The sequence below is a fragment of the Colossoma macropomum genome, unplaced genomic scaffold, assembly GCF_904425465.1.
Source record: "Colossoma macropomum unplaced genomic scaffold, Colossoma_macropomum, whole genome shotgun sequence".
NCBI lineage: Eukaryota > Metazoa > Chordata > Actinopteri > Characiformes > Serrasalmidae > Colossoma > Colossoma macropomum.
In genome coordinates, this window is record NW_023494790.1 from 3,280,999 (window position 1) to 3,299,519 (window position 18,521).

An 18,521-nucleotide genomic window follows, 5' to 3' on the forward strand; every position below is an offset into this window, starting at 1 on the left:
AATCGGTTCCGGCTATTGAGTCATGCAGTGGTGTTGCTGCAGTTGGAGTGATTCTCCCTGATAGAAATCTGGGGAGTGATTTCAAAATTGGTGCATTTGTTACTTTTTTTAAATTTTTGACTTCACTGAATTGAAATATTTTTCAGAAAGTTTTGGGATGTGGGTTTCTGAGGGCCACTTTTCATGGTGCTACACTTTATATCGCAAGGTATCAGTAGAAAAAGTAGCCCATTGATACTCAGACTGTGATTAATCCAGGTTTAGGTAATCAGGCTGTAATTAATCCAGGTTTAGATACTCAGGCTGTGATTAATCCAGGTTTAGATACTTGGACTGTGATTAATCCAGGTTTAGGTAATCAGGCTGTAATTAATCCAGGTTTAGGTAATCAGGCTGTAATTAATCCAGGTTTAGATTCTTGGACTGTAATTAATCCAGGTTTAGATACTCAGGCTGTGATTAATCCAGGTTTAGATACTCAGGCTGTAATTAATCCAGGTTTAGGTAAGCGGGCTGTAATTAATCCAGGTTTAGGTAATCAGGCTGTAATTAATCCAGGTTTAGATAATTGGACTGTGATTGATCCAGGTTTAGATACTCAGGCTGTAATTAATCCAGGTTTAGATACTTGGACTGTGATTAATTCAGGTTTAGGTAATCAGGCTGTAATTAATCCAGGTTTAGATTCTTGGACTGTGATTAATCCAGGTTTAGATTCTTGGACTGTGATTAATCCAGGTTTAGGTAATCGGGCTGTAATTAATCCAGGTTTAGATACTCAGTCTGTGATTAATCCAGGTTTAGGTAATCAGGCTGTGATTAATCCAGGTTTAGATACTCAGACTGTAATTAATCCAGGTTTAGATACTCAGGCTGTGATTAATCCAGGTTTAGATACTCAGGCTGTGATTAATCCAGGTTTAGACTGCAACCGGCAAATGAACATGCAGAATAAGACGTGACGTAAACAAAATGTAAAACTCAAATGTCACGAGTGGCTTTTTTTAAACATTGAGTCATTTTAGTAGAAAAACATGATTATGCATAATTTAGAAGATGAAGAACATTTAAATCCTTGATTTTGAGGTTGTATTTGGTTTCAGCGTCGCTCCGAAAGTGCTGTGCTGCGTCTCGCGGGTGTTAAACGCTGCTCGCTGTTTCCAGTACAGCACTCTGTTTTCACACATGCTCAGACTGAGAGAAACGAAAGAAATCAGAGTGAGAGTTCACCTGCACTGAAAAACCCCATTACTGAGCTCAAATCCAGCCTCTTTATCAGATTTACTAATCAGATTTATAGACCTTAATCTGATTTTAGAAATCAGAGTGTGTGTTTACACAACCATTTAATAATCAGATAACTGCAGAAATCAGATAATGATAAGATTATTAAGTGCATATAAACACTATGTGTGTATGTGTTTGCTGGGTTTTGTTCTGGGCTTGGGGTTAAGAGTGGGTTTGGGTTCAGTAACCATTTGGAGAAAGTGTGACCTGCCCTCTATTCTGGCTGCTTTTTCTAGCTAAAAAAGCGTTTTTGAGCAGAAATCATGGCCCTCCTGATTCTGCACAACTCCACAGTATCTGTAGGGAATGAATTACAGATTCATGGGTGTTGACTGAATCGTCTACTATCACACAAAACTATACGAAGTTCTTTGTGTGAGTCTGATGTGCAAGTGTGGCAACTTAGAATCTGCAAGTTACTGCTGTGCTACATCAAATACATTGTGATTCAAATTCCAACAACATCTAAAAATGCATCCAAAGTCATAAGCACAGGGACCAGAAGCTTGTGTGAAATGAATCGTTCGATTGAAAAAATAAAACCGTAAAAAAACAGCAAAGCTGCTAAGAATGTGGGGAGGTTCAGACCCTGCATATACAATATAAAATATGTAAATATATCTAAAATAAAAATAAAACATTTTTAAAAGTAGTTTCCACCATACAGCACACGCATGCATAAAATACTCTAAAGGATTATTATTGTTATGATTTTGCAGCAGTTGCAGTGAAACGGTTCTGAAAGCAGGGGGCGCTGGAGACCTCCTGTGTGCCTGTATGCAGGACTCCAGAGTGGGAGATGAAAGCTGTGATGTGGAACGTTCTTGTTATTCGGTCTGATGGTGGTGATGCTGCATCTGTCTGATCTACTCTGTGTCTTCTACACTCGGTTGACACAAAGACGTTGTGTGGAGTTTCAGAGAACACAAGCAAACTTCTGAGAGATCAGTGCTGCTGTCTACAGAGGTGGAAATCTGCCTGATGGTAACTCTGGCAGTAAGAATGGACGATCATGAAGATACGAGTAAAATCCTCTTAAACAGTTTAAAAGGACTTTAAAAATGGAGAATGTTGGTGTTTGGTGGAGAATAATGTTTGTAGTGAAAGTTGGTGTTTGGTGGAGAACGATGGTATTTGGGGAATGGTGATGTTTGTTACATGATGGTGTTAGATGGTGAATCACCTCATTTGAAGGAGAATGATGGTGTTTGGTGGGGAATGATGGTGTTCGGTGGAGAATGATGTGTTTGGTAGAGAATGATGGTGTTTGGTGGGCAATGGTGGTGTTTGACGTTGAATGATGATGTAAGATGGTGAATGACCTCATTTGAAGGAGAGTGATGATGTTTGGTGGAGAATGATGGTGTTTGGTGGAGAATGATGGTGTTTGGTGGATGATGATGGTGTTTGGTGGAGAATGATGGTGTTTAGTGGAGAATGATGGTGTTTGGTGGATGATGATGGTGTTTGGTGGAGAATGATAGTGTTTGGTGGATGATGATGGTGTTTGGCGGAGAATGATGGTGTTTGGTGGATGATGATGGTGTTTGGTGGAGAATGATGGTGTTTGGTGGAGAGTGCACTAATTGTGATCATATGATCCTAGCCCTAGCTGGAGCTCCTCAGGGGTTGGCAGGACTCTCATTCCACTTAGCAAAGGATTCTAACCCATGTCACTATCTTGGGTTCAGTCAGAGCCTGAAAATGGCAGTGCTGTACAGCCATAATGCAACACAGTAATGGAACTTAAACATATACATTTTGTCCACTGCTTGATTTCCCATAATGACTGTAATCACTATAATAAAGTAATAACGCAGAGCAGCCTGTATATAAAGCCAACATATAGCACCTGCAAAATTATTGTCCTGGTACGAGCAATTAACAGCGAGAGGAGACAGCAGAGTAACAGAACACTGACACATGAACTGTGTGGTCTACTTCATCTGTTTGTGTGCTTGCTAACAACATGTGGTGGTGATAGGAACCAGGGGTCGCCATGACTACAACACAAATATAGACATTTTATTTACTATCCAGAACCACCAGTGAACCTACACGAGTCTTCTGAGTTTATATGGAATGTTGATGATGGAAAATAGTGGAAAATCTGAAATAATACGTTTTCTTTGGGGACTATTTTGCCTCATAACACCCTATATGTGTCCCTCCACCATGATTTTAAGGCCAAAATCTTCTCTAAACTACCGTAAAACAGTGTCTCAGTCAGGCAGTGAATTCATAACCATTTCATGTAGTAACTTTCTGTGAGGGAGCTTTTAGAGGTGGACGTCTGGTTCCTGTCACCACCACTGTGAACAGTTCTGACTTGGTAAGTTTCTCGAGAACGGAGCGTTTCACACCAAACCACTCTGAACCACTCTGAACCGCTCTGATTACATCTTATTTAGTTAATTATGCTGATGTATATTTGAAAACTGGTGAAATTCTTATGTAAAGCATTAGGATGTACATAGGCAGGTGTGCTGCAGCGCTTGCTGAGGCTTTAAAGAGAAAAGTCTAAAAAAAAGGGGTTCTTATACGGCTGACGAGGGAAGGAGAACCACAGGTACACACTCTGAGAAATGGCATGAATAAATAAATAAGTAAATAAATAAATAAATAACTCAGTTCTTGAGTAAATTAATAAGTGCAGACCTGATTATATGTATTGTTTGTCGAGAGTCAACAATCAACATACAGTCTATCAGAGTATTTGTTAGAGCAGCTCTCTCTCTCTTTCTCTCTCTCTCTCTCTCCCCGTCTCTCTCTCTCTCTTTCTCTCTCCCTCTCTCCCCGTCTCTCTCTCTCTCTCTCTCTCTCTCTCTCTCTCTCTCTCGTCTCTCAGTTCAGTTCAGTTCAGAATAGTTTTATTAGCATGACTGTGAGGTACAGGTATTTCGTCTTTCTCTCCCCTCATTTTTCTCTCCTGCTGTCTCATTCTTTCTCCTTCTCTGCCTTTTTTTGCCTTTCTTTTTATGTAAAAGTATGTGTATATGTTACATCTCTCATATGTATATATAAGTATATATATATATATATATATATATATATACTCTCTCTTTTCTCTTTAATCAAATGTGTCTGTAATTCTCTCTCTACTCGACACTCTGTCTGTTCTTTACCTTCCTGAACTCCACACGCTGTCTCAGTGTGTTTGTGTGTGTGTGTGTGTTTGTGTGTGTGTGTGTGTTGTTTGTTTGTTTTTGTGCATTTCCAGGACAAAAATGTTCTGACTTCGCAGAAAAAAAGAGAATGAAAACAGAAAATCAGCTAATCTTTAAGCACCAATGAAAAGGTCCTACTATCATACCCTTTATACAAAATCTAGATTTATGTTTACACCAACGTTAATGTCAAAATTTGGTTAATGTTTTAGGTTAATGTTAAAGTTAAGATAAAAATTATTACTACATATAGATACATTTATATGGTGTGAGTATATATGTATGTATGTATGTATAAATATGGGGATACATGTTTTCCTTTGGACATCAACAGTATGGGGCACATTACCACTACATATGGATAATTATGGATAACTATATATAATAAATATGGAGATTATTACACATAGCTAGCTATATCACTGTTGTCAGAACAAAACCTTGTATCTCCAAAACGGTAACTTTACTGGAGAATGAAAAAACATACTTTACTTTTAATGTAAGTCAATGGAACCAGACGTCTTTTTAAATAATTCTGGGACATTTCTTTTGGTTCATTCTTCATAAAAATTATGCACAATGTAAAGGGCATCAGGCATTTTCCAACTATGCCAAAAACTGAAAAACGACAAAGAAGGACGAGGTTCTGACAGCAGCGATATATTAAATACACAAGAGACATATTAATGTTATTACATATGGGTACTTACATATATATGGGGCATATAAATGACCCCACGTCCAGATATTGTATAAAAACAAAAGTGTGTGTGTGAGTTTGTGTGTGTGTGTGTGTGTGTGTGTGTGTGTGTGTGTGTGTGTGTGTGTGTGTGTGTGTGAGTGTCGGTGTGTGTGAGTGCAGCAGGTAATTGAGTCAGTGTGCTGTGGTGTGAAAGGCACTCGGTGCTCCAGCTCTCCATTATTAGCAAAACAGCCGCTGCTTTCCTCCTGTGTTTAACAACGGCTGAGCCACAGAAACCCACTGCACCGCACCTGTTACTGAAAAAGGATGTCCAAAATGAGCTGGACACCCCCCAGCAGCCCTGTGGTCACTGCCTTTAGAGAAAAATGTGCAGCGCTTTTGTTGTTTATCTGATGAAAGGAAGGCAGACTGGACCAAGGTCAGTACAAAGACTCAGCCGGTGGAATCAGAAACTCTGCCAGTTTACCTTAAACAAGAAAGTTCACAGTAACCCCTCAAAAGGCCAGAGCCCACCGGCAGGCCCAAAGTCTTATTACACACGTCTATAACATTAGAACAGCTCAGCCAGGTTGCACTGAAGTCCCTGTAGTTAAGCATTAGTATGCAATAAGCCTGGATTTTAAGGGGTTAAACATCTTCCACACACCTCCTCGTTATGATTCTAATAGCTACAGAAACCCACTTTTAGCCTGTTCTTCAGTGGTCAGGACCCCCATGGACCCTCACAGAGCAGGTACTATTTGGGTGGTGGATCATTCTCAGCACTGCAGTAACACTGACGTGGTGGTGGTGTGTTAGTGTGTGTTGCGCTGGTCTGAGTGGATCAGACACAGCAGTGCTGCTGGAGTTTTTAAACACCTCAGTGTCGCTGCTGGACTGAGAATAGTCCACCAACCAAAAATATCCAGCCAACAGCGTCCTGTGGGCAGCGTCCTGTGACCACTGATGAAGGACTAGAGGATGACCAACACAAACTGTGCAGCAGCAGATGAGCTATCGTCTCTGACTTTACATCTACAAGGTGGACTGACAAGGTAGGAGTGTCTAATAGAGTGGACAGTGAGTGGACACAGAGTTTAAAAACTCCAGCAGCACTGCTGTGTCTGATCCACTCGTACCAGCACAACACGCACTAACACACCACCACCACGTCAGTGTTACTGCAGTGCTGAGAATGACCCACCACCCAAATAGTACCTGCTCTGTGAGGGTCCATGGGGGTCCTGACCACTGAAGAACAGGGTAAAAGGGGGCTAACAAAGTATCAGAGAAACAGATGGACTACAGTCTGTAACTGTAGAACTACAAAGTGCACCTATATAGTAAGAAGAGCTGATAAAATGGACAATGAGTGTAGAAACAAGGAGGTGGTCAGAATGTTATGCCTGATGGGTGTAAATACAAGTTGAGGCTTTAAGGATCCAAAGGAGTACAGAAAAACTGATACCCTAACAAACAACCTACAACAGAACTTTCTAACTAACCAAACCAGTATCAGGGATGGATTATCTGGACCTACTGAGCACATGACCAGGAGCACTGACCCCTAGTGTTGACAGGTTCGCCTGCTATGTATGCTATTTTTTAATTCACAGACAACCTTTACTGCCCCGATATCTTTTTTTTTCTCACAGCAGCCACACAAGATTTATTACAGTAATAAATCGCCAGATTTATTCATCCATTCCTATGCAGTGTGTAAATTGAGCAATTATTTACGGTCATATTATCTACCAAATCTCTAAAACTCAAGCCCAACATCCGACTACTCAACTGCAAACTATTAGACACTCATTGCGGTTGATGGAGTCAGGAAACAAACCATCCACTCTGAAAGTCACCTTAAAACAATGCTAGTGTCTGACACTAAGAATGATGGTGTCTGATGAAGAACAATGGTGGATTTTCATCATCATCACTCATCATCTATGTTGCTTATCCTCCTGGGCCGCGGGGGGTGCTGGAGCCTTTCCCAGTGGTGTTTATTTGGGAATGTTGGTGTTTTGTTGAGTAGAGAATCAAGGTGTGTTTGGAGACTGTTGGTGTTTGGTGAAAAATGTTGCTATTTAGTAGAGAACGATGATGATGATTTTTTTGAGTATATTGGTGTTTTGTTGAAAAATGATGGTGTTTGGTTGAGAACGTGAGTGTTTTATTGAAGAATGACGATGTTTGGTTGAGAATGTGAGTGTTTTATTGAAGAATGATAATGTTTGGTTGAGAACGTGAGTGTTTTATTGAAGAACGACAATGTTTGGTTGAGAATGTGAGTGTTTTATTGAAGAATGACGATGTTTGGTTGAGAACGTGAGTGTTTTATTAAAGAACGACGATGTTTGGTTGAGAATGTGAGTGTTTTATTGAAGAATGATGGTGTTTGGTTGAGAATGTGAGTGTTTTATTGAAGAATGACAATGTTTCGTTGAGAATGTGAGTGTTTTATTGAAGAACGATGATGTTTGGTTGAGAATGTGAGTGTTTTATTGAAGAATGACAATGTTTGGTTGAGAATGTGAGTGTTTTATCGAAGAATGACGATGTTTGGTTGAGAATGTGAGTGTTTTATTGAAGAATGATGGTGTTTGGTTGAGAATGTGAGTGTTTTATTGAAGAACGACGATGTTTGGTTGAGAATGTGAGTGTTTTACTGAAGAATGATGGTGTTTGGTTGAGAATGTGAGTGTTTTATTGAAGAATGATGATGCTTGGTTGAGAATGTGAGTGTTTTATTGAAGAATGACGATGTTTGGTTGAGAATGTGAGTGTTTTATTGAAGAACGATGATGTTTGGTTGAGAACGTGAGTGTTTTATTGAAGAATGACGATGCTTGGTTGAGAACGTGAGTGTTTTATTGAAGAATGATGATGTTTGGTTGAGAATGTGAGTGTTTTATTGAAGAATGATAATGTTTGGTTGAGAACGTGAGTGTTTTATTGAAGAACGACAATGTTTGGTTGAGAATGTGAGTGTTTTATTGAAGAATGACGATGTTTGGTTGAGAACGTGAGTGTTTTATTAAAGAACGACGATGTTTGGTTGAGAATGTGAGTGTTTTACTGAAGAATGATGGTGTTTGGTTGAGGATGTGAATGTTTTACTGAAGAATGATGATGTTTGGTTGAGAATGTGAGTGTTTCACTGAAGAATGATGGTGTTTGGTTGAGAATGTGAGTGTTTATTGAAGAATGATGATGTTTGGTTGAGAATGTGAGTGTTTTATTGAAGAATGATAATGTTTGGTTGAGAACGTGAGTGTTTTATTGAAGAATGATGTTTGGTTGAGAATGTGAGTGTTTTATTGAAGAATGATGATGTTTGGTTGAGAATGTGAGTGTTTTACTGAAGAATGATGGTGTTTGGTTGAGAACGTGAGTGTTTTATTGAAGAATGATGATGCTTGGTTGAGAACGTGAGTGTTTTATTGAAGAACGACGATGTTTGGTTGAGAATGTGAGTGTTTTACTGAAGAATGATGATGTTTGGTTGAGAATGTGAGTGTTTCACTGAAGAATGATGGTGTTTGGTTGAGAATGTGAGTGTTTCACTGAAGAATGATGGTGTTTGGTTGAGAATGTGAGTGTTTTATTGAAGAACGACGATGTTTGGTTGAGAATGTGAGTGTTTTACTGAAGAATGATGATGTTTGGTTGAGAATGTGAGTGTTTTATTGAAGAATGATAATGTTTGGTTGAGAATGTGAGTGTTTTATTGAAGAATGATAATGTTTGGTTGAGAATGTGAGTGTTTTATTGAAGAATGACGATGTTTGGTTGAGAATGTGAGTGTTTTATTGAAGAATGATAATGTTTGGTTGAGAATGTGAGTGTTTTATTGAAGAACGACGATGTTTGGTTGAGAATGTGAGTGTTTTATTGAAGAATGACGATGTTTGGTTGAGAATGTGAGTGTTTTATTGAAGAACGACGATGTTTGGTTGAGAATGTGAGTGTTTTATTGAAAAATGATAATGTTTGGTTGAGAATGTGAGTGTTTTATTGAAGAATGATAATGTTTGGTTGAGAATGTGAGTGTTTTATTGAAGAATGACGATGTTTGGTTGAGAATGTGAGTGTTTTATTGAAGAACGACGATGTTTGGTTGAGAATGTGAGTGTTTCACTGAAGAATGATGATGCTTGGTTGAGAACGTGAGTGTTTTATTGAAGAACGACGATGTTTGGTTGAGAATGTGAGTGTTTTACTGAAGAATGATGGTGTTTGGTTGAGAATGTGAGTGTTTTATTGAAGAATGACGATGTTTGGTTGAGAATGTGAGTGTTTTATTGAAGAATGATGGTGTTTGGGAGAATGTGGTGTTTGGTGAAGAACGATCTTTGTGTTAAATGATAGGCACTATTTATGAAAACATCTGCATGTGGTTAAATACTCCTCAGTAGAATCCAGAGGTTTATGGTTTTACATCTAATTGCAGCACCTCTGGAATTTGTAGTTCTCTTTTTCTGTTCAGCAAGACATGAACCCATGTTGCTTTGTTGCCTGCAGTAACAATGGAACAGAGCAATGTTGGTTTAAATATAGACTCTTTTCCTATAAAACTGGTAGAAAGCAAATGCAGCAAAATTCACCAACTGCTAGCCCCATTATTTGTATGAATATATGTATATATGTTTATTTACTGACATTTTGGCCTAGGATTATAACAGGGAGCTATAAAACTTAAAGTCTTTATACTTTATAGTGTGAATGGCCAAACTCTGCTCCAAGAGATCTGCAGAGTTTCATTCTAACACTAATCTAACACATCCTTTCCAGTTAATAAAGGCATTCTGTAGCATCTGTTTCAGCCTGGTGTGTTGGTATTGAATTCTGCAGGATGACAGATCTCCAGAAATGGAGTTGGGTGACCCTGCCTTGAAGTTTCTAATGAAACAGAGAAAAATAAATCTCTTTCCTTCCAGTCGACTGTTCTGGAGATGAAAGGGCTTGTGAGTGCACTCAACACAAAACTACATCAATAAAACACGGAGTCCAGAGATTGAAAAAGCCCACAACTGTACGAGGACAGCGATCTACAGTCATGTGGAAAATTAGGACGCCCTAATTCAGCTCTTTATGAAGAAATATGGACATATATGATCTTCTTTCAAACAATATCTATGACTAATGGTGTTTATTTGCATCTTTGCAGAAACTATGCAAACTTGACTTTATTATTTATTTATCAAAAAAAAAAAAAGAAATGAAAGAAGATGCCAATTCCTACTGAGGGAAAAGTTAGCACACCCTATGCCCTAATAGCTGATATTATCCAGTTTGGCTGAAAAAAAACTCAATTAGACGTTTCCTTTAACCGTCTAAATGACCCTGACAACAACTGGGAGAAGGTTTTTCCTTCTCCATGCTGAACTCCAGCTGTGAGGTGTTTAAGGGGTTTCTTGCATGAACATCCAGGTTTGACTCGGCCACTCCAGAACCCCCTATTTCTTTCTTTTGAGCTGTTCCTTGGTGGATTTACTGCAATGTTTGGGGTCATTGTCATGTTGCATGGTCCACCTCCACTTCAGCTTCAGTTTTTAGATGGTCTCACATTTTCCTTAAGCTCCGTATGACACGATAAAGAATTATAGTGGATTGTATATTTTATTAAATATTACTAAATATTAAATTATAGTGATATTTAGAGATTAAATAGTGAAATTATAGTGAGAGAAATGATAGTGTCTCTATATTTTGTGTATATTTAATATATTTCAGTTTGTTTTTCTTGTATTTTTGTTTTTTTTTACTTATTTACTTTCTGTAGAGTGATTAGCTGAGCCTCACCACAATGAGGCTGCATAAATGTCCTGACATGTTGTGCAAATGACAAATAAACTTGAAACTATGATGATTCCTTTTGGTGTTTTTAGCCGTGCAGTTCTCCTATTAGTGGAATTTTAGTCCTGACATTTTCCTATTGGTGTTTTTTTGAGCCATGACTTCCTCCTGTTTGTGCTTTTTTAGCCCTGCTGTTCTCCTATTGTTGTGTTGCCCTGTCTTTCCCCTATTGGGGGATATTTAGCCATGCTATTCTCCTATTGGTGGATTTTTAGCCCTGCCGTTCTCATATTGGTGGATTTTTAATCCTGCCTTTCTCCTATTGGTGGAATTTTAGCCCTGACATTCTCTGTTGCTGTTTTCTAGCCCTGATATTCTCCTATTGGTTGATTTTTAGCTCTGCCACTCTCTAGTTGGTGGATTTTTAATGTGTTGTGGCCGCCTCTCTGATTCTTTGGTCACCACAGCAATACCACAGATTCTGGCTGAAAGACCCTTTTAGAGTTTGCAATTTTTTTCTCTTTTGTCTGTGACAGTTTTATTATGGAGTGTTTCAGGGGGTCTAAGCCAGCATTTAATCACATGTAATTATTTTCAGTCATAGTGTTTATCAAAAGTTTAAAATCTCTTGGGTCAGTACTTGGGTCACTTTTATTTAGTGTCTATTCTCTGGTCGTTTGCATTATTTATCAGCATGGCTTAGGTCCTGGTTGCATAGCAACTTTCTGAAACTTAACTCAAACGAAGTCATTCTGGTTCTAAGTCCCCTAAGGTCAGAGGTGACCCCTCCTACAGTGTTCCTCTGTGCACTGACAACTGTTAGGGTCACACCGTCATTACAGGCTAAAAACCTTGGTGTTATTTTGGATGCAACTCTTTTGTTTGACTCATGATAACTAAATAAACAGTCTGTCAGGAGCCTCAACAACTAACTCTAATCTCAGCTGTTCAGTATTCAGTGAGTCAGTCTTTCCCTTTATTCCACTCTTTTCAGGAGCCTCACTTTCAGTTCCTCAAAGAATCTGCAGACACACCTCCAAAGTTCAGTCTTAGAAGCTGGTTGATCATTTTCTGAAGTAATCAAACACATTCAGTGGTGTTGAGGTCTGGACTCTGGGGTGGTCAGTCCATCGTTCAGCTTCTTTGTTTGATGTGTCCGTCTCCTTTTCTCAGTGAGGTTCTTCTTGAACAGCTACACATCCTTTCAGACCCACAGCGCTGAGTCGTCTTCTCACAGTGGAAGGATGGACAGAAACACCTGTGGATGTTTTCAGATCTGGAGCAGCTTGATTTTCTCCTCTCAGAGATCTCAGAGATGAAAGCTTTAAGTGCTGTTTGTCTGATGGGGGCAGTGTTATTATCGATATTCTGTCTCACATTTTAAATAAATTGCCACTTTTGCTAAATACAGCTGCTGGAGTGCTGACATCTACATCTACATGCTACACTCATATCTGCCGATCTGCACTGCCTACCTGGGTTTCAATGGATTTACCTTCTATTTCTATTTTTTAATTTATATTGGATGTTTTGGATTGCTGCTTAAATCTGTAAACAACTAAATATCAAAAGTTTTGTGTTTGTATGGATTTGTGTAAAGCATGTTTAGTTCTTGAAGAAGGTTCTCCATAAATACAACGTATTATTTTTATTATGATCACACTTCTTTGACAGTCTCCTATAGATTATCAACAGATGTTTTAAAAACTGGTGAAACAGCAGGGTCTTTATTTGGTTTTGGGTGGAAGTTAAGGTTAGGTTTGGGCTAGTGTTAGAGTTAAGGTCAGATTTAGAATCTATTACATTCAGCGTAAAGTTTGGTTATTATTCAGTTGTTGTTATTATTATTAAAACACAAGCACATCTCACTCAACTGCAGAATAACAGTGGTCCACACTAGCAGTGGAAATACATACATCAGAAGTGATTCTTCTGACACTGGGTCCCCATCAGGTGTTTGTTGGAGAATGATGGATGTTTGGAGGGCGAATGATGGTTGTTTGGTGGATAATGATGGATGTTTGGAGGGCTGAATGATAGTGTTTAGTGGTTAATGTTGGTGTTTGAAGCATAATGATGGTTGTTTGGTGGGCGATTGATAGTGTTTGGTGGATAATGGTGTTTGAAGGATAATGATGGTTGTTTCGTGGGCGAATGATAGTGTTTGGTGGATAATGGTGTTTGAAGGATAATGATGGTTGTTTGGTGGGCGAATGATAGTGTTTAGTGGTTAATGTTGGTGTTTGAAGCATAATGATGGTTGTTTGGTGGGCGATTGATAGTGTTTGGTGAATAATGGTGTTTGAAGGATAATGATGGTTGTTTCGTGGGCGAATGATAGTGTTTGGTGGATAATGGTGTTTGAAAGATGATGGTTGTTTTGGTGGGCGAATGATAGTGTTCAGTGGATAATGGTGTTTGAAGGATAATGATGGTTGTTTGGTGGGCGCTTGATAGTGTTTGGTGGATAATGATGGTTGTTTGGTGGGCCAATGATAGTGTTTAGTGAAGAATGTTAGTGTTTAGTGCAGAATGTTGGTGTTTGATTGAGTGTCTTGGTGTTTGGTGAAGAATGTTGGTGTTTGAAGGATAATGATAGCGCTTAGTTAGAAAATGATAGTGTGGCATATTTTGTGGGCGAACGATAGTGTTTGGTGTATGTTGGTGTTTGGTGGAGAATGACAGCGTTTGGTTAGAAAATGATAGTATTTGGTGGAGAATGTTGTTGAATGGTGTTTGATGTATAATGGTGTTTGACAGAATAATGATGTTTGGTGAAGAATGGTGGCAGTTGGTGGATAACGTTTGTTTGGCAGAAAATTATAGCGTGGTTAGAAAATGATGTTGTTTAATGGAGAGTGTTGGTGAATGGTGTTTGGTTAACAATGTTAAGAATTTCGGTGTTTGATGGTGTATGTTGGTGTTTGAAGGATAATGATTGTTGGGTTGGAGAATAATAGTGTTTGGTAGACAATGATGGTGTTTGAAGGATAATGATAGCTGTTTCATTGGAGCATAATAATATTTGGTGGCTAATGATGGTGTTTGGTGGAGAATGTTGGTGTCTGAAGGATAATGATAGACGTTTGGTGGAGAATGATAGTGTTTAGTTAGAAAATGACTTGTGTGATGGAGAATTTCCGTGAACGGTTTTTGATGGGTAATGCTGGTGTTTGACACAGAACGATAACATTTGGTGAAGAATGGTGGCAGTTGTTCGACAATGATAGTGTTTGATAGAGAAGAGATGGTGTTTGGTTGGAGTATGTTGGCGTTTGATGGATATTGTTGGTTGTTTGGTGGAGAATGATAGTGTTTGGTAAGAAAATGATGGTGTTTAATGGAGAGTGGTTGTTTGGTTAGGAAACGAAGGTGTTTGTTAAAATAATGGTGCTGTTGATTAGAAAACGATGGCATTTGCCTTGAAAATATTGGTGCTCGTTTAAGGACGAGAGTCTTCTTCCAGTCTATCTTCAGTCCCAAACACATTAAACTGGCTTAAAGTGAAAGTTTAAACCCACCGACTGTATTTTTTTAATGATTCTTGATATCAAAGCACAAAGCACATGCTGCCTACCTGAGGTTCTCAGTGCTGCAACAACATGCAGTTTCCAAAGGCACCTTTTACAGCACATAAGCAGGGTATATGTATATGTCTGTGTACAGTAGATGGTAGAGTGGAGACGTGACCAGCTATGCTAACACTCATTTGACCGGCCTCCCGCTGAACCACCTCTCCAGGGACTCTGAATGAAGCCGGAGAGATGACATTTTCCTTCTCGCACTCCAGCGGAAGAGTACTCATCAGACGCCGGCCCAACACCCACGTCAGCCTCACACTCGCACATTAAAGCATGTGTGTGAAAACCGGACAGAGCAGTTTCAGAGTCACGTCGCCGTGGAGACATCAAGCGCTGAGCGCCGGTGCCAGGAGGAAGGAAAAGATGCCACACTTTAGATGTGAAGTGATAAAGAGGACGACATAAAGAGAAATGTGCTGCACTAAATGAGCATCGCAGCCAGTCGGCGAAGGCCTCGGAGATGCTAAAGCACAACTGCCTGATGTGCAGTGAACTGAACTGAACTGAACTTCACGTTGGCAGGTCCATCCTGGTTTCTGTAAATCTCTGGTGAACATGAGAGAGAGAGAGGTCTGCCAGGCATCTGCGAAAGAGCAGGAGAGAGAAAAACAGAGAGACTGAAAAAAGCGCCAGACTGAGACCAGCAGATAAAGAAGTTCAGTCAAACTGACTCAGGGGTCACAGATTTGAATAACTGCAGCTCGCCAAAGTCTGAAATCCAGTGCTTGTAAAGTTCAGATGTTAATTAATTAATTATTAACAACATACTTTTTAATGCCATTAACTCATTCTCCTAGTTTGACCCTCGACTACTGATTACACACCGTGAACGATAAAGCAGTATACTGTTCAAACAAAACCTTGTATTTCCATGTTTGTCATTTTCATCTATTTATTTATTCTTACAGAATTTGAAAAGATCAGCTGCTCTTTACTTTTTATTTTTTATGATGGATGGACCAATAGAAGTTGTCCAAAACGACTTAGAAAAAAATCTTATTCCATTAACTGCCATTCAAATTTTTAATTTTATGTAACTTTAGCTCCGTGTGAGATCTTTCTTACCCACTGCTATGCGGCTCTACAGCGAGTCTCCTTACTGCAGAGACGGTACTGATCTCCTGCTGTCTGAACTGAGCTGAACCTCATCACTGTATCTCCTCTCCTGTAAATACACACTGTGCAATATATCATAACTGATATATGTAAGTATGTGCGATTATATATCTTACTATTGTAACACTGTAGTTTCCCTTCAGGATAAATAAAGTTCTGTGTATCTATCTATCTATCTATCTATCTATCTATCTATCTATCTATCTATCTATCTATCTATCTATCTATCTATCTCTGTCTGCCTGTTGGTCTGTCTATCTATCTATCTATCTATCTATCTATCTATCTATCTATCTATCTATCTCTGTCTATCTATCTATCTATCTATCTATCTATCTATCTATCTATCTATCTATCTATCTCTGTCTGCCTGTTGGTCTGTCTATCTATCTATCTATCTATCTATCTATCTATCTATCTATCTATCTCTGTCTATCTATCTATCTATCTATCTATCTATCTGTCTGTCTGTCCACCTGTCCATCCGTCTGTCTGTCTATCTATCTATCTGTCTGTCTACCTGTCCATCCGTCTGTCTGTCTGTCTATCTATCCAGGTTTACATAAAGAGACAAAATTTGTATCCGCTGGGTTTCGCAAACCTTTTCATGTAAATAAAAACATTCGAGAGGGCGCCAGTGTAATTTCCTCCTGCAGTGCACTTTCAGACTAACCAGAATTTTTGGGAAAACCGCAAATCCGGCTACCCTGTGTGACGGAGAAAGAACTTGTGCGTGAAACGCACGCCTGTGGAAAACGAGTAGTGTTCCTGGTTGTCATAGCGACCCTGCTGGTTAAAATCCTACTGTTAGTGCAGTTTGACTGTAACAGCTGTTTTCTGCTCTGTGCGGTTTCACTGCTGCTTCAGTAGCTGCACCGCCATACAATTTTTCATAGAAACTACAGATGATGTCCTATTCTGACATTATGTTGCTGACGCAGAACTATGAAAGCCTACAGCGCTGCCACATCTGTCGGCCACAGTAATTTTTTGTCGAGCGACACTTGTTGCCTAGACTATAAAAAATTGGCCTTAAAACAGAAGCCATGGGCCAATTAACATCTGTCCACGGGCCATCTGTCCAGACTTTGGACGCCCCTGATATAAATGATTTGAGAAGGTTGGACACTGTTAATAAAGAGAAATCATTAAGTAGTGCTGCAGTGGAGCCGATGGAGATGTGGAGGCCCATCATCTCAGATCATTTGCCCATGATGTCCAACCAAAACTTCTAAGAACAAAGCCAGAAAGCATGAAGTAATTGCCTGTTAAGGCTGGGAGGTGAGGACTGTGGCCAAATCACATGCAGTGCAGTTTATGGGTAGTAACGTAGGTTCTATTAAGACTTCCATACTGTGTTAACTGACGTTTAGCAAAAGAGTTATTACATGTGTTTAGTTAAGATCATATGGTATCTCTCTGCTGTGAATACATAGGAGACTGAATATGGCTTCCAAGGTCTGGTGCTTTTTTAAGCTTTAGATTTATGCACAAAGTAGGGAAACAGAATTGTAGGGAAACTGATAAATTAGAACATAAAAGAAAAAGATAAGTACTGTTTAAGCTGAACTCTAAACAAATATGCACAATAGCTGCTAAGCACAGGTCTACATTGCATGAGTGGGTGTTCACATTGTCGCAGAAATAAATGTGTACTTTCAACCTCCAACAGTCTCTATGCCTATTGTTTTTCAGAGACATGGGCTCCTGAAATATCTGCAGTATTAGTCAAATCCTTTGTCGTTTAATCACCTTCCTTCCACTCCTCACGCTGACAACAATGGATGGACTGCTGTGCAGCTTCTTTTACTTTGACTTGCTGCACTGTTTTGCACCAGCAGGAGGTTCTTCTATTTCTCCTCACAGTGCCGCATGTCCCATCAACCAGATAGGAGAGAGATGAAAGGCAGCTTGGTATCACAATCCATATCAGTGATCCAGACCTCCTATCCTGATGAAAATGGCCCTTCGTTTGGCATCTCCTTTTGAAGTTGGCTGCATCTCTTTCCTGTCCTTCTTCTTAATAGCCATAGCGGACAGATCAAGGAGTTATGGAGCCAGGATGGAAGTAGCCTGGGGCACCAGGGTTCGAAGCTTACATCTCATCCCATCAGTAGCCTTTGGCCCGTGGCGTTTCTGTAAATGAAGATTCTATAAAGATCTTGGGTGTACTTTAGCATCCTCTTGATTGCCTGGACAGGGCATTTACTCTGAGCAAACTCAGGCTACGGTTGATGCGTCTGAACTTGAGTTTGCAAACTAGGCAGAGCTATCTTCTGGAAATTGAGTCTAATTGGCAAAAGTTTAGTCTAGAATCTCGTGTCTGGTGAAGACTTTAACCCTCTGGGATCCACGGGTGTCAAATATGATGTTTCTATATCTGTGTCTCTTTCTTTGAAATGATACAGAACGGAAATCCAGTTCAAACACTTCCCTGAGTCTGTAGAGTCGCCCTTTCCAATCCATCTCATCACAAGATCATACGAGACTCACATCCGGAGTTATGAGCCTATGAAGAGGGGCTGAGATACACGTTATCTGCCTCTCACCGTGTGGAACTGGTGGATTCGTGTGTCCGTCTACATTCTGTGTGAAACTGACCAATGGACACTCAGGAAATCTTTAAGGACTGACCATCACGCCGGAAAACCTTCATTCTTCATTCAGTCCACATCGGAGACTCATGTGAAATGGCGTGCAGAGAGTTTACAGCTGCTGAAGTTGCTGCAGGGGTTTTGGAAAGTACTGATGAAGATAACGGAGCATTTTGATATGAAACATATGAGGATCATGTTCTATGAAGAGCCTTTAAAGGAGAGTTTAAGAGGATATGAACAAATCGAGAAAATGACCTCAGTGTCCAGAGGGTTAAGGTGCACAACAACATTT